Source organism: Equus asinus, chromosome 15 (assembly GCF_041296235.1).
Source record: "Equus asinus isolate D_3611 breed Donkey chromosome 15, EquAss-T2T_v2, whole genome shotgun sequence".
NCBI classification, from domain to species: Eukaryota; Metazoa; Chordata; class Mammalia; order Perissodactyla; family Equidae; genus Equus; species Equus asinus.
The window spans coordinates 5,662,622-5,684,590 of NC_091804.1; the positions used below are offsets into that span (position 1 = coordinate 5,662,622).

Consider the following 21,969-nt stretch of genomic DNA (forward strand, 5'->3'; position numbering starts at 1 on the left):
GGCACAGGGGGTGGGGTCTCTGGTGCCGCCGCCCCTTACCTCGCGCAGGCCCTCCCCGCAGGTCGTGGAGGCGGGGGCGACCGGCGGCCCCGCAGACTAGCGCGGGGCTGGGTTTCCCAGCCCGGGAGGAGCAGGAGGAGGAGGAAGAGCAGGGGAGGGGAGGAGGAGAAGGAGGAGGGGAGGAGAAGGGGAGGAGGAGGAGGGGAGAAGGGAGGAGGAGGGCAGGAGGAGGAGGGGAGAAGGGAGGAGGAGGAGAGAGGGGAGGAGGAGGGGAGAGGGGAGGGGTAGTGGAGAGGGGAGGGGGAGGGGAGGGGGAGGGGAGGGGGAGGGGAGAGGGGAGGGGGAGGGGAGGGAAGGGCTTTGTGTCTGCCTCCGGCCCTCCCTCGGCTCCAGGGCTGGCCATCCCCCCTCCCCTAACACCCCCCCCCCCCGAGCTCGGGGAGGGGACGGGGCGGGTGAGCCGAGGGAGCAAGGCAGGCGCCTGCGCGCCCCGGGGTCCGGCCGCCCCCTCCTCGCGTACCGCCCACCCTCCGCCCCTCCGGGCATGCAGCCGCGGCGCTTACCGGGTAACCGGGACCTCGGGCTGCAACGGAGAAAGCTGGAGCGGGAAGTTTATCTAACCCGGAGCAAACTTGGCTGGACCGGCTCCCGACCCGCCTCCTCGCCACCGCCCCGCTCTTCTGCACTCCACAGGGAGGACCAGAGTTTTGTTCTCGGGGATTCCTCCCTGTCCCCTTTCTTTCCACTCATTACAGAGCAGCACAGACGCGTGCGCACCCCTTTCCCGCGACGAGCCCGCCGCCCGCCTGCAGCACCGGCCGGGATCGGGAGGCCCGCGCAGCCCCGGCCCTCGGCGCCGGCCTCGGACACGCTAGGGGCCTGGGCGGCGGCCGCGGCCCCGCCGCGGGCTGTTTTGCTTCATCCTCGCTGGAAGGGGGCCGCCCGGGTCGGTTTCTGCGTGTGCAGGGCCGCCCAGCCCCGCCCGGGCCCGAGGGACCCGAGCGGCAGGGAGGCGGGAAGTGCTGTGGCGCTGCGCGGGGAGACCTTTATAACCCCGAGGGAAGGCGACACCGCGGGCGGGCAAGCGGGGAGGCAGGAACCGGCTGGCGTCTTTTCTTCCGAGTTCAGGCCGGTCCCTGGTGAGCTGCTGAGCTTTCCCGCTTCCCCTCTGGGGAGAGCACCTTCGGAGAGAAATATCCAGCAGTGTTAGAGTTACCCTTGTTGCCGGTGTCCCAAAAAGAGTCTCAGAGACACCTCTTTTGGGCAGAAGCAGAAAAAAGAAACGGACAAAGACCTTATTTCTGTTCTTGTTCTGCTTCAGACCAGCAGCCGAAGAGACCGGGTTTCCTTCGTGGTGCTCTTGTGAATACTGCCTGCTAAAATCCCAAGATTGAGTTATCATTTACAATCAGCTCAGCTGGCAGGAAAGCATAAGCCGCTGCACTTCTCTTTCTGTTCAAATCGCCGGTTCAATAAAAAATCGAGCCCGTGCACCAGGCCGCGCTCTTCAGGCTTGGGATGCGCTGAGAAACAGGAAGGTCTCCCGGCCCCGGCGGAGCTGCGGGCAGGGGCAGGGGCGGGAGACAGGGTAAACCGTGAACATCCATAGTTATCCGGGATATTAGAAAAGGTCAGTGGTAGGAAACAAAGGAAAAGGCAGAATAAGGAGGCCGAGGAGGGCTGGCGTCCCGTGCAGGGTGTGGAATTAAGTGGGTAGGGTGGTCAGGGGGGGCCTCCTGAAGGTGGGATTGGCGCGAAGGCCTGCGAGGTGAGGAAGGGAATACCTGGGGAGAGCTTTAGGGACAGAGGCTTTGAGGGGGCGGGCAGGCGGTGACAGGGTCTGATCCACAGTGCTGGAAGATGAGGCTGATGTTTGTGGAGAGCCGGCTGTAGGGGCAAAGGTGGACGCCCACCGGGAAGCTGTGGACGTAGTCTAGGCTGGAGAGCACGGTGGCGCAGAGCAGGTGACAGCCTGGAGGAGGAGAGAAGTGGTTGGATTTTTATTTATTTTAAGGGTAGAACTGTCAGGAATTCCTAAAAGGTTGGATATGTGGGCAAAAGGGAGGGTGGACAGAAGCAGAACTGGCCCGACTCCCCTGCCTCTTTTGTCCCTTCTTGGTCTGCAGATTGACTCCATTTTATACACAAGCACCCCAGGTAAATGCTGAAGGTGTAGAGCCTCCGCTCCTTTCTTGTTTCCCCTTTTCTCTTACCACTCACCTTCTTGAAAACTTCCGTGTCTTTTGGACATTGCCCCTTGGATGGCCCCACAGACTCCTTCTGTTCCAGAACTTGGGGCCCATTTGGCCCTCTCCTCCCCCAGAAAAACATCTTTTACTGTAGAGATGGATTTGGGGGTTATTCTTTCAAAACTGAGTAGCTACTTTGAGCCAAGTGCTACTGTAGGCAGCAGGGCTCGAGCCCGGAACCAGACAGATGGAGCACCGTGCTCTCAGGGAACTCACATTCTAAGGGGGGAAACAGGCCATAAACTAGGCAGACAAGGAAAACATGTGGCACGGGTGATGTTAGGTGCTGGGGAGAAAAGTTAACCTGGGGAGAAAAATTAACCCGGGAAAAGAAAGAGAGGGTGCTGAAGAGGCCGCAATTTAAAACAGGTGGTTGGAGAAAACTCCAGGAAAGAAAGACAAAAATGCCAAACCTTGGGCCCTCATGGACTTACCTCACATTTCACAGGTTTGACCTCCCACCCCAGGATCCCTGAAGACTGAAGTAGCCACTCCAGTCAGCTGCAGAGGTCACAAGCGCTCTGGAGACACTTTTGCCAGCTGAGGACCAGCTAGCCAAGAAAGTGTCCTTTCTAATGAAGTTATTTCCCCTCTAAAGTAGACCAAGCAGGTTTGGTCTGGGAGCGTCACCCTGAGCTGGCAACTCAGCAATTTAATTCTCTCCTTTATTGAGCAGGGCAAGTAGAGGTGCAGGTCTTGTGCACATAAAATGACGTGAAAAAGGTGGTTTATACTCAGGTCTGAGCTGTAGAGTAGTCACGGTAATTGCGGTGATTCTTTTCTTTATTGCTCTGATTGGTCCTGGGTGATGTGACCTTGCTCAGTCCCCACAGCCCCCTGGGAGACAGGTGGGGAGTATCAGTGGATGGTTCACTAAGTCCTGATGATGGGACTTATGCAGGAGTTAGAAATACCCATCGCCCCTTTGGTGTGAACCAAAGATGAGGTTCACGCAGAGGGAGGTGCTTCTTAACAGGAAGGGGCGTTTGGCCTGGATACATATTCTATTTGTTTTTTTATGCATATCTTTGTTTCAAAATCAAAAAGAAAGGAATCAGTGATTATCTCTGGAGTGTGAGATTATTGGGACTTTAACTTTTCAAGTTGTATGTTTATGAACTGTCTGAATATTTAAAATGGTGCGTTACTTTGTTAGTCACAAAAAAGTATTAATTTTTTATATAAAATTAATACATAGAATTAGAAGTACAAATGTAAAAGCGAACTTACATATAATCACCTGATATTTCAGTTTTTTCTTTGACTTTGGTATTTAGATCATTTAAAAATTTCCAAGTGTTGAGGTCTGTTGTTCTTTAAATTTTTATTAATTTCTAGGTTTATTGCATTGTGGTCAAGGAGTGTAGCTTCTGTTATTTCTGCTTTTTGGAAATAGTTGGGGCTTTCTTTGTGACCTACAATATGATCCATTTTGAAAAAAATGTATATGTTTATCAAAAAAGAATGAAGGGGCATATTAATACCCCCCATAACCTAGTTCTATAATTAGCATATAATAATTGTTAAAAAACTGTTTATTAGTGAACTTGAACATCAATTAATTAAATGCTAATTCATCTTTTATATTTATTCTAATTCTCTATGTCATTTACTTTTACTGTTTTATTCTCCAGTCTCCTAATTTTTTTTTTTTCTTGCAGGGAAATATTCACCATGAGCTAACATCTGTTGCCAATATTCCTCCTCTTTTCATTTTCTCCCCAAAGTCCTAGTGGTTGTATATCCTAGTTGTAAGTCGTTCTAGTTCTTCTGTGTGAGCTGCCACCACAGCATGGCAACTCACAGACAGGTGGAGTGGCTCCTCAACTGTAAAGCGAACCCTGGCCACCAAAGCAAAGTGTGCCAAACTTTAACCACTAGGCCATCAGGGTTGGCTCTGGTCTCCTAATGTATATCCTGCTTTATCCCTTACTCCCCTTCCCAAATAAAGCGGACTTACAGCAGATGTGTTAACATCTTCCATTTCCATTGGAGTCCTGAGACGTTTTTCTTTGAATTTTCAACCCTTTGTATGCTAGCATTTTCGGGCGGTGTTACCCAGTACATGGATACTGATGTGGGCTATAATTTCACGGTGGGTGGCATAGTTATCAGTGTAAAACTTCCTTTGCTCCATTCAGTGTGTTGGCCTTGATTTATTCTTTGACCGAAATTCATATTCTGATCCCTGCTGTCTTTATGTTTGCATTCATCTGATAAATTTTTGTCTGTCCTCTTCTTTAAACCTTTCTGCATCATTTTCTTTTAGCTGAGTCCTTTTGAAGCAACACATACCATAATTGAATTTTATTTTTAAACCCAACTGATAAATTTGGTTTAATTTCTGCCATCTTGTTTTATGTGTTGGGGTTTTATAAAACCCTGCCATTTCCTAAGTTCTATGCCTTTTGGTTAAACTGACTGTCCCTTATCTCTTTCTATATTCTCTAGTCGTTTGAGAAGCACACTTCTTGTTTTAGCCGTAGTGGTTCATGCCTTTCTTTATTCAGTGTGTATTGGGTGGCAGACACTGTCCTAGGCACTGTGGATATATGATAAAAGAGACAAAGTCTTTCTCTCAAGGTGCTTTCCTTCTAATGGGGGGACAGACAATAAACACACAAGTACATAATTATTAAGATATACAGGGCATGAGGCGTGCCATGGAAATATGCCAGAGGAATGTGAGGGAGGGTGGCTGGAGGGCCTATGTCATTGGGTGATCAGAGAAGACCTCCCTGGAGGACGCTACATTTAAGCTGATTGATGACAAGAGACAGAGGAAGGTGGGTGGATTGAAGGTATACTATTGAGGGGGTTCAGAACACACCACCCCAAAATATGCCTATTTGGCATATTGTCTATTTTGAGCTATAGGCACTTGCAAAACAACAGGTGCAGGCAGGGCACTGTGACCTCCTATTTTCTTCCTGAAAGCAGGAGATAAAACTCCCCTGTGAAAGCTACCCTCCCTCTGCCAGGAGGAAAGGAACATTCTCATCACCGGAGGCAAGGAGTTGAGGCCAAGAAGAATCTGTGCAAACATGTCTTGTGAAAACAACCCTTCTGTCCCTTTTGCCTCTTTGGTTATTTTTTCCCGTTCACTACACTTTGTTCAGCCTAGTATATAAGCACCAAGGCCTAACAGCGTTTTGGGTCTCTGTTTTCCTGTGAAGGCTCCTGTGTCCATGTAAAAATAGAATTTGTATGCTTTTCTCCTGTTGATCTGTCTTATGTCAACTGAATTCTCCAGTCCACCAGTCCAGCCAGAGACTCTGAGAAGACAGAGGAAAAGTGTGCCTCCTTGCACCGTGAAGGTAGGACAGCCTGGGCGCGCTCTCTTATATGTCCCTCCTGTGCGACATTTGGATACAATTTAGATTACCCTGTAGTTGAATTTAGCCATCCATAAATTTACTAAACTTGGAGGGTGACTTAAAATCGTAAATACTTGTTTACATTGACTGAAAAAATACTGTCTCCTTTGAGACTGTGAAAAATCAGAAGTTATAATGGAACACTTAGGACAGTGTTTTTTAAAATGTGTGTGCACGTGCTTTTCCCTGTGTGTTTATACCCCGAGTCTTTCCCACATAAAAGGACGAGTATTGAGGGCTTGTGGAAGAAGTGCTTGAGGAGGAAAGGGAAGGAGGAATCCCACATTGTGCTGGTTTTCGGGTGAGCCCCTGGGTGACAATGGTGCCACTTACTGGGTTGGGAGCAGTTTTGAGGGGAGGGGAAATAAAGAGTCCTGATTATCTTTCATTTATTTTAAAACTGCCTACCTTGACTACCAAAACAAAAAATCCACAGCTCTGCCCATGCACAATATGGAATTCATCATGCTTTCTAGTTCCTTGTTCAGCCCCCTTATTCTTTGTTTATGAACTCTGGACTGTAGGGCAGAAATTTATATTATTGAACTATTATTTTGTACTATATAACATCTTTTGAGAATAATTTTATATCTATTCAGATTTTAATTCTATTTACAACAATTATTCAGGTTTAATTATCATGTCTTTGCTATTCTTAATGATTTATGTTTTCATCAGCTAGAAATATAGCTTAAAATATTGTAGCTCAGCTGGAATATAGCATATTTTTTCAAGGACGTAAGAGATCTAAGTTTGCTGAGCATTTCTGTTTCTGAGAAAATCTTTCTTGCCTCTTTACACACAGATGTCTGTAGAATTCTTGTCTACTGTGGTAGATTGTCTGCAAAGATGGCCCCCGACAGTTTCTCCCATCCTACTATGCGCATACCACTCTTCCCATCAAGAGGTCAGTCCATTTCCCTTCTCCTTGAATCTAGCCTTGCCCTCTGACTTCTCTGACCAATGGAATGTGGCAAAAGTGATGGTATGTGACTTGTGCCTTAGGACTTTAAAGGCCCAGCAGCCCCCATTTTGCCTTCATGGGATCCAACACCATGTAATCTTTGGACAGGCTACTGAGTGACGAGACACCATGTGGACAGAGTCGTGACAGCTTGCAGCTGTTCCTGCCGCTCTGGCTGAGGCTACGGGCGTGTGAGTGAAGCCATCTGGGACGAGCCAGCCCTGACTGAGCTCCTCGCGGAATGCAGCCATGTGGGTGACCCCAGTGGACACCACATGGAGTAGAAGAGCCAGCAGCTGAGCCCAGCCAACCCACACAGTGATGGAGCAGCAGCGGCGGTTGTTGTTTTAAGTCACTGAGTTTTGGGCTATTTTGTTACATAGCAATAACTGATACCATTTCTCTTCAAAACTCTGTAGACATTACTTCATTACTTCCTGACATTTATTCTTAATGAGAAGAAGTCTAGGTTCAGCCTGATTTGTTTTTCCTCATAATTATAGGCAGGCTTTTTTTAAGACTTTTTCTTCATCTTTCTAATTTAAGCATTTTTCCAGGATGTGTTGGAGTATGAGTATGAGTATTTTCATTGATTTGGTATACAACAGATTAAACATTCTAGTCTCTAATGATTTCTTTTGCAGCTTTAAAAAAATTTTGCTTTTTCTTTCTTTTTTTGGGGGGGGGGAAGATTAGCCCTGAGCTAACATCTGCCACCAATCCGCCTCTTTTTGCTGAGGAAGACTGGCCCTGAGCTAACGTTCATGCCCATCTTCCTCTATTTTATAAGTGGGATGCCTACCACAGCATGGCTTGCCAAGCGGTGCCATGTCCGCACCCGGGATCTGAACAGGCGAACCCTGGGCCGCCGAAGCAGAATGTGCACACTTAACTGCTACGCCACCCGGCTGGCCCCTAAAAAGGTTTTCTTTATTGATATCTTTGTTTACTGCTTCTGTTCTAATTGTTCTGATTTCTTTGTCTAGACACAGGTCAGCAAACCATAGCCTGTGCCCCAAATCTGGCCCACTACCTATTTTTATTTATTTATTTGTTTATCTATTTATTTATTTATTTTTTAAAGATTGGCACCTGAGCTAACGACTGTTGCCAATCTTTTTTTTTCTTTCTGCTCTTTTCTCCCCAAATCCCCCCAGTACATAGTTGTGTATTTTTAGTTGTGGGTCCTTCTAGTTGTGGCATGTGGGACGCCACCTCAGCATGGCCTGATGAGTGGTGCCATGTCCGCACCCAGGATCCGAACCAGCGAAACCATAGGCCGCCCCAGTGGAGCGCATGAACTTAACCACTCGGCCAAGGGGCTGGCCCCTACCTATTTTTAAAATAAAGTTTAATTGGAACCCAGCCACACTCGTTTATTTACTTATTGTCTATGGCTGCTTTCATACTTCAACAGCAAAGTTAAGGAGCTGCAGCAGAGGCCATCTATATTAAGCGTGTCTTTTTATTCTGATGCTTTGACATCTTGGGGCCTTGCTGACACTGGAAGGGACTGTCCCTCCCGGGGTTGGCTAATTCCTGCAGATAGCAAACCACTTGCTCTCTGAGCCTGCCTTTCATATGCACATCCACTAGTCCAAAACCCATAGCCCAACTGCTTCCTTTATCAGACTCTCACACTTGGGCCACTATCCCTCTGCCCTCATCACCCCAGGGCCAGGTGCCAGGCAACTAGGGACAGTCCCTAGGCCTCAGAGCCCACTGAAATGATTCACACTAGCCAATTGTAAGCCAGCTTATCCTGCCTCACCTATTCCTTCCAGGGGAAGCCACAATAGAGGCTCTTGCCCATGTTCTCCTCTGGCTCCCTCTGCCTCCTCACCAACCCTGGTGCTGCCCCACAGGTTCCTCTGTGGCATGGCGTGCCGCCTCCTCTTGGAAACTGTAAGTTACAAACTCTCTTTGCAATGGCGATCCTCTCCTGATCTGCTGGCCTTGCCAAAGCTGGCTAATAATAAAAGCTGTACTTTAAAGCATCACCTGTCTCACAAAGCCTGAAATGTGTACTGTCTGGCGCTTTAAAAAAGTTGGCTGACCCCTGCTCTGGGCCACCTACAATCCTTACATCACGTCACCCTTCTCTGTATTACTCGTCTTGGCTTCTTCACCTGCCACTTGCTCTTCAGCCTGCTCTAGTCTGTCCCTGACGTTAGGTGGAAATGGCTTTTGTCAAAGTCACATTGTCAGGATGTAGCCAATTCTGTGGTCACTTTACTCTCTTCATTTTACTGCATCCAATTTATTTCTCTCATAAATTAAACCACATTTTCTCTTGGCTTCCACACCAACACCACGCTCTCTGGATCTGCTCCTCTGCATTCTCCTTTGGTGCCCCCTCCAGTGTCACCAGACTCCAGCAAGGCTTCCCCTCCCCTCCCTTCTCCTTTCTTTTCCCGTCCTCCCCTCGCTCCCCTCATCTCTATACATATTCACTCTGGGTAATTTCTTCCCCTGGCTCTAAACAGTGTATCTATACCAATGATCACAAATCTGTATCCTCAGTCCTGACCTCTCACCTTGTCTCCCAACTTCTGTACTCAACTACCATCGTACCTCTTATATGCTTGGGGAGATGACAGCTACTCAGTGTTCTCATACAAAAGTTAGAACTCCTGATATGCTCTCCCAAAACTTCCCTATCTCTGTGTTATCCTGAATTTCCTGCGTTTTCTTTACTCCCAACTACAAACACATCACTGATGTCAGCCTGCTCTCCCCACAATGTGTAACCTGAATCTGTCCTCTCCTCTCCACCTGCATGCCACCAACCTAGGCCACCACCGCTCCACACCCTGCAGTAGCCTTCTAACTGGAATCTTGCATCCACTCCTGCCCCCTACTGGTTATTCCACACACAGCAGGTGGAATGATGTATTTAGGAGGGACGTGGATCACATCGCTCGCCCTCTCACCCCACCAGCTTCTCATTCTCAGAAGAAATCTAGTCTTTCTCATGGCCCACAGGCTCACACTCTGGCCTGTGCCCGCTCTTTACTCATCTCCTGCCGCTCTGCTTCGGGTCTGCCTTTTCTTCCCGTTCCAGCTCCTGAGCCTCCACGCTAGCTGCTCCTCTGTGGTCCCCTGCGTATCCGTACCTCTGGCATACAGCACAGTCTTGAAGGTTTCATCTGCCTGGAGGTATTTGTATTATGTCCTCACAGTTCTGTGTCAATTTGGCTAGTTACAAAGTTCTAAGTTCAGAGTTATATTTATTAATACTTCAAAAGTATGATTCCATTGTCTTCTTGAGCCTCACACTGCTGTTGAGAAGCCTGGGGTCAGTTTAATTTTTGCTTCACTGTAGGTGATCTGCTTTGGCAATCTGGAAGCTTAAAAGTAATAGCTTTGTCTTCAATGTTTTTAATTTAATTTAAATTCCACTATAACGTAGTCTAAGAGTTTTTCTTTATCTACACTCTGTGTGTGGAGACTTTCATCTTTTCTGGTTCTATTCTGATTCTGATTTCTTAAATAATAATTTAAGCACGTTATTTCAGTTCTTTCCTCCTCTCCTTCTGGATCTTCTGTGGCCTGAATCTGCGCATTTACTTCTGTCTTCCGTAACTTTTGACTTCTCCATCTTCCGTCTCTGGTCTCCTCGGCTGTCCTCTGGAGGAGGTCCGGATCACACCTTCCGAATCCTTGGTCCCGTGGCTCTATCCATCTGTTCTTTATTCCAGCTATCATTTTCTATATTCACATGTTCTCTTTTTCATATCTAATATTTCTACTTGTTTCCTTTTTGTGTGATCTCTGATTCTTATTTCATCTGGCTGAATACTTCCCCCACCTTCTTAATATTTTTATCATGTTTATTTAAAATTTTTGGTGAGGCCATTCCAGTAACTCTGCTTCAGGTGGTATGTTGTTATATTTGCTGCCTTTTTGGCAGTTGTACTCCTCAGGGACATAACATTTTGGTCCGAGAACTCACAACATTCTGAGGGTACTGACTATTCTGACATATATGTGTTAAGGAAGGTCAGAGCTTAGCTCCAGTCTGTGTTGCTCCATGAGTTTAAGGATATGTTTTCTACTGCTGCATAACAAGTGACCAGAAATGTGTTAGCTTAAAACAGCACGTAGTTATCATCTCACAGTTTCCGTGGGCCAAGGGTCCACGCACAGCTCAGCTGGATTCTCCATCCCTTGGGCAGACAGTTGGCACACAGCAGAGTGAGAAGCGGCCATCATACACTCCAGCACCTGCATCCTCTGTGTCCCTACTCACCTGCCAGATGTCTAAAGGCAGGGACTGTGATCATCCTATACATCTTGAGGATGTCTCCTACTGTCCCAACCTGGCCCCGGCCTCAGCCTCTGCCCGTTTCCAAGGAGCTCTGGCTGCTTGTCTTTGTTGGAGCTGATGTTTCACAGGGAAAGCCCTGCCCCACCCTTCTGCCTGCCTTCTAACTTAGGCCGTCAGCCCAGCCGCATAAGAGCAAATGGGAGAAGAAGTCGCAGAAGTCTTGGTCTCGCATGTGTGCCCCATCCCCGTTAGACAGTGCCCCTGACCACCCAGTGTCCAAGCCTCCTCCCACAAACTGGCGGCCAGCCCTCATCTTGGCAGAACCACAGGCAGATCTGGTCCCATCTTGGGTGCACGGGGGAGGGTGTGCAGGTGCCGGGCCGTGGCTTTGTGGCCCTGGCACTTCCAGGTGCTGCCTGGAATGGATCTCCCACAGAAACACTGTTTCAAAGATGGCACACTTGGAGAGTTCTGTTTGTTCTGTTTGTACAAATGGCCCCACCTGGAAAGGGAAACAGAGGGCTTAAACAGTGTTGTGAGATTTTCCCATGTTTACCAATAGTTTTAACTTTTTCCTGTAAATAGTTAAGGTCCAATCAAAGAGACCTGATGTGTTGATAGACTCAGTATTATTTCTGTGTGGCTGTCTGAATCATCATTGGATTCGTTTCTTAGGGCTGCCGTAACACATCACCACAAATGTGGTGACTTAAAACGATGGATACGTATTCTCTCACAGTTCCAGAGGCCAGGAGTCCAAAATCACTCAGAGTTGGTTCCTTGCTGGGGGCTCCAGGGAGCATCTGTACAGGCCTCTCTCTTAGCTTCTTGGAGGCTGTTGGCAGTCTTGGCATTGCTCAGCTGTGGCAGCATCACTCCAGCCTCTGCCTCCGTGGTCACATGGCATTCTCTGTGTGTGTCTGCATCCCAATTTCCCTCTTCTTATAAGGACACCAGTTGTTGTCTTAGGGCCCACCCAAATCTGTATGATCTCATCTTAACTTGATTATGTCTATGAAGACTCTATTTCCAAATGAGGTCACCTCCACAGGTAGCAGAGAATAGGACTTGAACATATTTTTTTGAGGGGCGACACAATTCAATCCACAACGATTATCAAAGTAAGTTAAAAGAGAATAGGGGCTGAGCCCATGGCCAAATGGTTGAGTTCGCGTGCTCCGCTTCGGCGGCCCAGGGTTCACCAGTTCAGATCCTGGGTGTGGACATAGAACCACTTATCAAGCCATGCTGTGGGGGCATCCCACGTAGAACTAGAAGGACTTACAACTAGGATATACAACTGTGTACTGGGGCTCTGGGGAGGGAAAAAGAAAGGAAGATTGGCAACAGATGTGAGCTCAGGGCCAATCTTCCTCACCAAAAAGCTTTAAAAAAAAGAATTAGAATAGTGACATGTGACAAATGTTATTTGAATAATGGTGTAGTGAGATATTCCTAGGTTTACCAATAGTCACAACTTTTTCAAATACAGAAAGACTGGTTTATACTTGGATTACTGAAAAATGGAAAGATAAATGTTTTCACCTCTCTTAAACTCCTAATTAACACATGCAAGTGGAAAATGGGGAATAAACACAAGTAGTCCTTTACAAGAAATGGCAAAACAAACATAGAGAAATCTTATTCATACAAGTATGAAAAAATCAGTTTCTTTTCTTTCTTTTTTTTTTGAGGAAGATTAGCCCTGAGCTAACATCTGCTGCCAATCCTCCTCTTTTTGCTGAAGAAGACTGGCCCTGAGCTCACATCCGTGCCCATCTTCCTCTATATGTGGGATGCCTACCACAGCATGCTTGCCAAGCGGTGCCATGTCTGCACCTGGGATCTGAACCAGCGAACTTCCAGCCACCGAAGTGGAACGCACAAACTTAACCGCTGTGCCACTGGGCCAGCCCCCGGTTTCTCTCTTTTAAAAAGATAACCAGAGTTTGTCTCTTGCTTCATTTTATTTTAAGGTTAAAAATTTCATTGAGGGAAAAAATAATATTTGAGAATGAACTTTTCTTTTGAGAATTCTTTAATTTCTTTTTTAAACCGTAGAATCCCCTAACATAGAAATTAGCGCTATAACATACAGGGTTTCAATTTTACTTTGTTTCATGCATGTATTACACTTAGAGTGAGAAGCATCACAGAACTTTAAATTCAACTGAAAAATGAAACAGAAAAATTTTAAATCAACCCAGTCAAACCTTCCTGCTTCATTCTGACTTGTCTGTGGAGCACACTCAGCTTGACCATAATTTGTCAGGTAAAAAAGATTGCCTAAGGTTTGGAGCTTGTTACCCAGTCTCATATCTCACACTCTTCTTTCCACAGTCCTTGTATACACCTGTAAGTCCCCAGCTCCTCCAAATGCTCTTTGACCCAGCTTCACCATCTCTCTGGTTCCCACGCTGATGAGTTCATACAGCTTAAACCTACACTTATTCCCTTATTTTATTTTTGAACGAGAGTCATTTTGAAAAACGTTTTGAATATGTACTTGACACACTTTTGGACTTTGTATCCTTGTTTTGGTGGTGGGATATAAGCAATTATTTGTCAAAGTGCCAGTGGTGTGCTTTCTTGTGTCAGACCCTTCTTGGTCCTGGGGAGAGGCCACGGACCAAATCCTCTCTCTGCTTTGCTCTTATATGTGGGTAGAATGACATAAACTGCCAGAATAAAATACTTTATTTGTTTTCATCTTGTGCTTTTTTGCAAATGGAATTCTGTAGTGATTGCTTTAAAAAATAGCTTTTGTACAACAAGGGGAGGGGATGAGATGAATGTGAATACCAAATAATTGAATCTGTGGTACTTGGAGTGGTCCCAACGGCTGTGAAAGAGGCAGTTAAAACCCCTTCCCAGTTGTGTTGTTTTATTTCTGGATTGGGGGTGCTAAATAGCGAGGGGAGGAGGAGTAACCGGAGGTCCCCAGGAAAGGAAAATCCAACCCTAAGGAAAATTCAGGGCTGTTTGTGCTAAACATCCAGAATTTGGCACACAGAGAGCTGTGATTAAATTACTTTCATGAGCTGCGGAAGGAGCGATTTTCATTCTCACTTACACCAAGATGACCACACTGAAATGACTACACAACACCACCAACACAACAGATGACTGTGGGTGCTCCCCTGGGCGAGGAGATTATCCCAGCCTCCCCTGCCCCGTGGGCTGAGCCATCTGCTGCTCCTCTTCCTGGCCGTGCTTGCTTCTGGCTTCCAACCTCACCGCCAGCCAGCTGGGGCCCAATTATCGTTTCAAAAATTACAGCCTAAATCTCCTCCCAGTGGGACCTGTCCCCACACTTATTACAAAAAATTACTGTTACATAAATCACTCTCCTCCTTGTTCTATTTTCTGCCCCTTTTTGCTAAATTCAATGACCTTTTTGGTTGAGCATTGTTTTTTCATTGCCTCAAAGGAGAAATTTCTTATCTTGCAAGTGAGGCAAAATCTTGTGGGGCTTTAGAAGGCAAAGAGGAGAATCAGATCCCAATTCATTACGGAAAGGAGACAGGCCTGTTTATCAGTAAAACGTAGGAATTTCCACTATTAGTCAGATATCTGGCAGTGTGTCTGACATGAGTGCACGTCTAAAGAGTGGGGTGAATTTGAAGACCAGGTGAGATCCACCCTGAGGTACATCTTGGCCTTTCAGTGGAACGCTCTGCAGTTACTCCTTTATCCCCATCAAAATGAGGGCTTATTGGGACTAAAATATGACTCTTTTGCCCTCCAAATTCACGAGTCCATCCTCAATTTCAAATGTGTGTTCCCCATAATCTGTGCCTGTCCTACTTGGCAATTCCTGTAATGTACACTGAAGCCAGTGACAATATAGAGTGACCTTCTAGAAAAGGGTGTCTGTGCAAATGGTTATGTGTCCTCTGGAGAGCAGATAACTACTCACAGAGTTTCTCAAACTCAAATGTTCACACAAATCACCTGGAGACCTTGTTAAAATACAGGTTCTGATACAGGAGGCCTGGGTGGGGCCTGAGATTCTGCATTTCTAACGAGTCCCCAGGTGATGATGTTGCCGCTGGTCTGGGGACCATACTTTGACAACGGCTGCTCTAAGGCATACCTCCTATTTCTGGGCAGCAGCCTCATGACCTAGGTCAAAGCAGCGGGGCATCCTCTCTCATTTCTGGAAGAAACTCTATGATCTGTGTTGACCAGGTCAGCCCCTTAATATTCTCTACCAGCTCTGTCCAATACTGCAGCCAGTAATCACATGTGGTTCTTTAAATGTAAATTTGAATTAAAGTTAAAACAGATTAAAAATTTTATTCCTCAGTTGCGTGAGCCACCTTTCAAGAGCTCAACAGTTACATGTGCCTAACAGCTACCCTCTGGGACAAGACAGACGTAGGACATCCCCATCAAGCAGAAAGTTCTACCTGACAATGCTGTTCTAGAGGAATTCCACAAATCTCTCTTTCTAGTCGAATCTGCTAGTTTGAGGCCCACTCACACTTTGAGTAGCCAAGACCTACAGAGCACACAGCATTCCTTTTTGCATCTGCCCAATAAAATATCCCGAATGGTCTGATTATAATTCCATGAGCTGTGGTTCTGAGCATGGACACATGTAGAAATGCCTGGACAGCCTGAGACAGGTAACTAGATAATCCAGATCAGCATTATAGGGGAGGCATTGGTAGTCATGGATGCACCCCAGGTGATTCTAATGTGGGACCATGCTGAGGAATCGCTGCTTTGGCCTGAAGTTGGTACCATGACCTGCACTGACATAGAGGGAGGAGGGTTGGGAAATGTTTTCTGGGCTTGTCAAAATACACGAACCTCAGACAGGGGCGGGGGAGGTCTCTGAACAGCCAGCAGAAGACTGCGTGCTTCCGTCTACTCACAGCTTTTTTGGTGCTCCCATATTCAGGTGAAGTCTCTGAGAAACAAGACTGCAACTTTTAAAAATTATTACTAAATTCTAATAGGGACTAAGAAAATGAAGCATCTTCACTGTGGAGTTCTCATGCAAAAAGAGATATTTTGCAGCCATCAAGTGTAAACAGAGTATCCTTTTGACATTTCTTTGCTTTAAGGGTCCCCAAATTGAAACCTCCCTCATTTACGGAGGTAAAGTAAGGAAAGTAAAATGTTTTTATGTTAACACATTTCCTCCACCCATCAGTGATCCTCTGAAGATCCTCTCAGTGTAGCTGTTGCCCCATGGACACCCCTGTCACTGGGAAACAGATGGTGCCTGGGCCAGGCAGGCCCGTGAAGAGAGTTAGCTAAGCAATTTCACCATTAGCCGGCTTGTCTTCCAGCTGGCGACTACCTGGAGGTCAGGAAAGCATGAGGGTTGCTCAGGAGATTTGGCATTCTCTATGCTAGATGCATAAATTAAGAAAATACATGTTATAAAGATTTGAAAGCCAAATGTCCTGGTTTCTGCCTTATGTTCACATAACTACATCGGAAGAACGGACAGGCGATGTAGACAGAACTGCTTAGAAACAGCACAATTACAACAAAGAGAGGTAGCCCTTTCACACGAACTGGCACGTGAGCTGCAGTGATGACAGTGTCCAAATGATGATGTAAGCATGAGCATCTGAGCCAAGTCGTACGTCCACACACCCCACACTTCTTGGAAACGTCACCTCCTTTTCTCTTTTGTCAGGAGCCACTTAGGTCCATGGGCAGCTGGCTGGCTGCTACCACAAATCTGATCTTTTGTCAGGTTGAAAATACCCGGGGGAAGGGGCCTATTTGATGCTGTACCTGTGTAATCCATCCTTATCAATTCAAAAATAAGCCCTAAGACATGTCGAGGGCCCCTGGTCATGTGTGCTTTCCATGACTGACCTCAGCAGTCTATGTGTGGATAGGTCTTCTGAACTGCAAAGCTCTCACAGCTGCTTATCCTGGCTCCGGCTGGGCCATCACAAACATGTTTTGTGGTCTACGTCAAAAAAATGCCCTGAGAGCTCCTTAGAAAGCTGCTGACATAGTATTTTACTAATATATTGTGCAGATTTTACCCTTTATGACTATGATTTTCTTTGGGGGGAAAGTCCCAAAATTTAGTAAGAGTTGAACAAAGCACTGTCATTTTTCCCCAAGGAAAGTGTGCTGTGGGAGCATAGACAGGCTTTTTTTTTAATTGCAACTTTTCCAATTCTTAATAAATATTTATGACATTATGTATTTTTGCCTTGTGATGGTACCTGATTTTGTCATTGTGCTATATCAAATAATGAATTTTAAATGTGAGCCAAGAAAAAAGTAACTCTGACCTTCCAATGGTCCTAAGACATATGGAGCACCCTAAGAAAATGAGTAATTGGTAACCAACAATGATTGCACAATGTTTATGTTATGTGTTGTAACTCTTTGAAATGTCCTTTGTCCCCACATTGACATACACTCACAAGGAAAGTCAACTACATGTCTCCAACTTTGATGTGTGTTAAAATGGCTAGTGGAGCTTGTCAAAGGTGCCTGGTGTCCTCTCCAGGCCAACAGACTCCACGCAGTTGGGCACATTCTACCAGCCCTACTGGAAAGTTCTGATCATGACATCTGCCAAGAGCCACTCATTGTGGCTCACCTACCATGGATTCCTTCAGCCCAGCAGTCCTGCATCTTGTGGAGCTCCTTGCTGCCCAGAAGATGGGTCCTTTTGGGGACTTTTATCAGAGGCCCAGAACTTACACTATGTATGTTCACCCTTTGTATGATACTTAGAAGGGATCAACATATTCACAGCTGTGCCAGGCAAAAAGCAGATTCTCCACATTTCCTTTAAAGATGAATGTGTTTTTAGTCTCTGGAACCCTAAAAATTCTTCCTGAGCATGACAACATATGAGGCTTTGTCAAAGAGGTTTGATGTTTGGACAATGTTCAAAATTATATACATTAAAAGAAAACCCCACAACAATAAAGATGGAATTCCAGTTATAGGTGAACTGAAACATCCAGAATAATTTGTGAACTATTTTATATCAAAACTCATCCCGGGGGCCGGCCCCGTGGCCAAGTGGTTAAGTTTGTGCGCTCTACTTTGGCAGCCTGAGTTTCCCTGGTTCGGATCCTGGGCATGGACCTATCCACGGCTCATCAGGCCATGCTGAGGCCGCATCCTACATAGCAGAACTAGAAGGACCTACAACTCGAATATACAACTATGTACTGGGGGGCTTTGGGGAGAAGAAGAAAAAAAAGAAAAGATTGGCAATAGATTTTAGCTCAGGGCCAATCTTCCTCACCAAAAATAAAGCATACCTAAAAAATAGAAATTAAAAAAACAACAAAAGCTCATACCAGTCTCACTGTCTTTACATAATATCTATATTAATTTCTAGAGGGAAATCACCTTTTCTCTTCTCTGGTCTAAATTAACAGAATATCTGATCTGGGAGGGACCTCAGGGATCACATAATCCTGCACTCTTGTTTGGGAGAAATTCAGATGTGCGAGGACAGGCCAGGACTTCTGCCCTTGGGTCCAGACCTTGCTGGCTCCTCTGAATTATGGCTTTAACAGGAAGAAGGATACTATTATGGCCACCATGTTATTATCTAGTGTTTGAAAGTCAGGTTAAAAATGTTCTCTGTTTTTACTCTATGTATCACAGAACCTGGGTATGCTGTAGCTTCCCCTCCTTGTTCAGGGGTCTCTTGATGACTTGCGTCAGCATCTTGCTTAGCTGGCAACAAAAACACTTGAGAAACCCACCCCTGGCCAGCTCCAGGCCAGCAGAAAGGAGAAGTCAGGTCAGACTGCCTGTGACCTATGAAAAAGTGCCAAGTGGGAACAGTCAGGACCATCGGCAGATGCAAAACACGAGATTAAAAAGAGGGACCCAGCAGCATTCGAGATGGGACCTCATTACATTCCAGACCACTGAGTCACTACCGGTAACTCTCAGAAGAAACAGATATGTGACGCTGATTTCCCTGATGGGGTGCCGGGGAAAGCTTAACACTCGTGCTAAAAGGCCATCTTGTCCGAGAATTCGTACGTATAAATTGTGAAACTTTCTGAGTAGCCAGTCAACACATGTTAAAATAGAAGAGAGACCTAATTCCTTTCTGAAACAAAAACTAAAATGGAGTTTAAAACTTGAAATTGTATTAGACTCGTTTTGAAAGTAATACAAACAATTCTATGACTCTCTTCATTCAAGGCACATTAAGAACCAGTGCCTCCAATTAACTGATTTGCCTCATTTATAACAGATGAGTGAATTTCTAGGCATAGATCTCTTGCATGTCTTCAAATTTGTCATTTTTCCTCTAAGATGTGTGTTAGTTAACATTTAGGCGGCAGATTACATTCTGCCTGGAAGTGTAAAGACGCTGCCTCCACCACTGAGGGTCTTGGAAATACGAAGACGTACCTTGCATTCAGTGGTAACATGACACAAACGAGGACAGCAATGCTACCTCTTGTGGGAGCACTGGTGAGGTCACCTCGAGGAGCGGAGCCTCTTGGCTTCTTAGTGCATGGAGAGATGTAGGGAGTGACGGAGAACACCTCGTTGCCTTTGGGCTGACTGCCTGTATGCTGGCACAGGCCAAGCATAAAATGTTTTATTTCTGTAAAGGAAGACTTTGGCCTTCCTCCTTACCCTCCCTGCTTCCCACCGGATTATGCATCCCAATATCTAAACCCACTTCCTGACTCTGAGCAAAACTTTTAGTGGATATAAAAATGTGGCTTTTACCACGTCACTTTGGAGCACATTATGTCCCCTGAGGTTCTTGTGGATAAGCCAAGAGCCCAAGCCCGAGTTAAGGTCTGGCCATGGGCACAAATCCCGCTCTTGCCTATCTCTCACCTGGGATCGCAGTCCTTTTTGACGTAAAAGCTGACCTGGGGCCGCCCCTGTAGGTGGAGGTTTCTGAGCCCCAGGTAGGAGATGTGTGGCTGGGGATGTTCTACACCTGTTTCTAAGGCCAGACCATGATGTGGGCGTGTGTGATTGTCTGAAGCACTTGGGCCATGAAGGCCAACTCAGGTGCAAGCCTTTTATTTCTATTCTGAGTCATGATTTCTTTGTTGGATGGATTTGCGTCAAAGTAACATTTTTAGATTAGAAAGTTAGCTATATATGGTTGTCATGTGCAAACGTTCCCGTGTAGGAAACTTCTCCTGTAGTCACTGTTACTTTCTCTTGTTGGAGTTTAGAACCGAACCTTTTTCACCTGAACGAATTTGGTGGCTGCCTGCTCCCATCTCTACTGAGCTAATGCTCCCCGCAGAATCTCGGCTCTCCTGCGTCTTCATCTTAAAACCATTTACTTTGATCTGGTTTGGTTTTCATTTAAAAGTTGTTTTTGGCTGGGGGCAGATGTGCTGCGGAATGATAGAGAATAGATTATTGAAGAGTTGACCATATTTCTTTTCCTACTTTTGCCATATTCATAGATCTCAGTGGCAGTAGAAAAACTAATTTTGAAAGAAATAGTACATCTGTGTGTGTGTGTGTATTTTCCACAAGCTGTAAACCAGTGATACTGGTGAAGGCTGGTGGAGGCAAAATGTGGCTTTCTGGGCAAAGGACTTTATTTACACCAGAGGTTCTCAAAGTGGGACCCAGACCCAGCAGCGGTAGCATCTGGGAGTTGATGAAAAATGCAAATGCTTGGGCCTATCCTTAGACATCCTGAATCAGAAACTCAGGCATGGGGCCCAGAAATCCGTATCTTAGTAAGTGTCCAGGTAATTCTGATGCCTGCTGAAGTCTGGGAAACACTGATTTAGACAGTAAGATGAGTAAATGCATTTTCTTATCTATGATATTGGATATAATATTTAACTTTGAAGCAACTGGAGGAAACAATTCAATCTGATATGACAATCACTTTTTAGATATTCTTGAACTTTAGATATTTCAGAAACTTGTAACCAGTAGACAAAATAAATTTCCCTAAAAATAAAGCAGTGGGCATTTTGGCTCATACTCACTGGTGGTTAGAGTAATGGTGACTGACTGACCAGAGCACAGGTTTAGTGTGCAGCTTTTGAAAAATGAATTATCTTTCATCAGTCATGGGAGAGAGATGAAACATCTGACTTATATATCAAAAAATAACAAGCTAAATTGAGTGGAATACATTTTTTTCTGTAAGAATTTAAAAACATTAGTTTCATGCTGAAAGCACCTTTGCCCACAAGTGCATCTCTGTTTAGCAATGACTGTAGGCATAGCTCAGAAGTACCCCCCAAAAAACTGCGAGGATTCTGAAATTCCTTGTCAGATTTCATTCCAAGTTTTGTATGCAGTTTTCTGGAATCAATTACTGGATTGATTGTCCCAACAAACCAGATGTGACATCACCAAATTCAGCTTTTGATAAACAGGATGAGTTGGAAGTAATGTAAAGAAGAAATGCAATTTGTGTACACATGCATACATTTATGTAAATAAATTCTAGTAGAAAAACCTTTAAATGGCACATGTATATGCTAAAGTTGTCATTGTAAATCTTCCCTCCTCGCCTACCTGTTGCACAAACAAAGACCAAAAACAAAATGAGAAAATAACTATGACTATTCGTTGGATTGCAAATCTCTACAACTTGGTAAGAGTGTTTGCTAAATTGAGGTTCAGTGAAAACTTCTTAAGTTAATGGCACCAATGCGTATTCTTTATTAAGGAAATACTGTCCTGAGCACAACAGTCAGCCATCTGAAAGATTTGGGTGGCGTTTTACTGCTCTGCCTTGTGTTTTGAAACTAAGCATACAATTCAATGTGAATCAGTCCTGGGTCATGGCATAATTAAGCTCGTGCACACTGCTAATTTTCTCTGCTCCTCCATGGCTTTGGCTCCCGACTTTCTCAGCATCTCTGTGGTGCCACACATCTCTGGATGATGATGCAATGGACACATGGCTTTTTATTTATCAGAGAAAAGAAAAGTTGCTGAATCCGTCCCATTCCTGCAGTGAATCATAATAGATAGTTGGATATTTGGAAAAGTTTCAATGATCCACTGGATTGTTTTCATAAAGAGTTTTGGTGTCAGATAGATTGGGAGGGGTGTGTGTGCGTTGAGCAGCTATTGCAGAAAATATCAACATAAGTCAAGCTCATTAATTAGTATGAGACCACACAAAAT

At 45.5% G+C, this 21,969-nt stretch overlaps 1 protein-coding gene and 1 long non-coding RNA gene across 8 annotated transcripts in view; one reads left to right on the forward strand and one right to left on the reverse strand.

Annotated features, from left to right (window-relative positions):
- The window catches only part of RIN2 (Ras and Rab interactor 2), a 217,550-nt gene extending 216,549 nt beyond the window's left edge, over positions 1-1,001 (reverse strand). Inside the window, exon 1 of one of the 2 annotated variants that reach the window (XM_044748549.2) lies at positions 564-1,001. The gene's annotated coding sequence lies outside the window, so the exon portion shown is untranslated. Of the gene's footprint in view, positions 1-39; positions 184-563 lie in introns of those variants that run through there. The other variant, XM_044748553.2, reaches the window with a different exon arrangement.
- LOC139040299 (uncharacterized) overlaps positions 1-21,478 on the forward strand; it is a 39,948-nt gene extending 18,470 nt beyond the window's left edge. The window contains exons 1-3 of one of the 6 annotated variants that reach the window (XR_011494532.1): positions 1,231-6,533; positions 6,632-7,513; positions 12,555-21,478. This is a non-coding gene — a long non-coding RNA (uncharacterized lncRNA). Of the gene's footprint in view, positions 1-1,230; positions 6,534-6,631; positions 12,530-12,554 lie in introns of those variants that run through there. The other 5 variants (XR_011494531.1, XR_011494530.1, XR_011494533.1 and 2 more) reach the window with 5 other exon arrangements.
- The last annotated feature ends 491 nt before the right edge of the window (positions 21,479-21,969 follow it).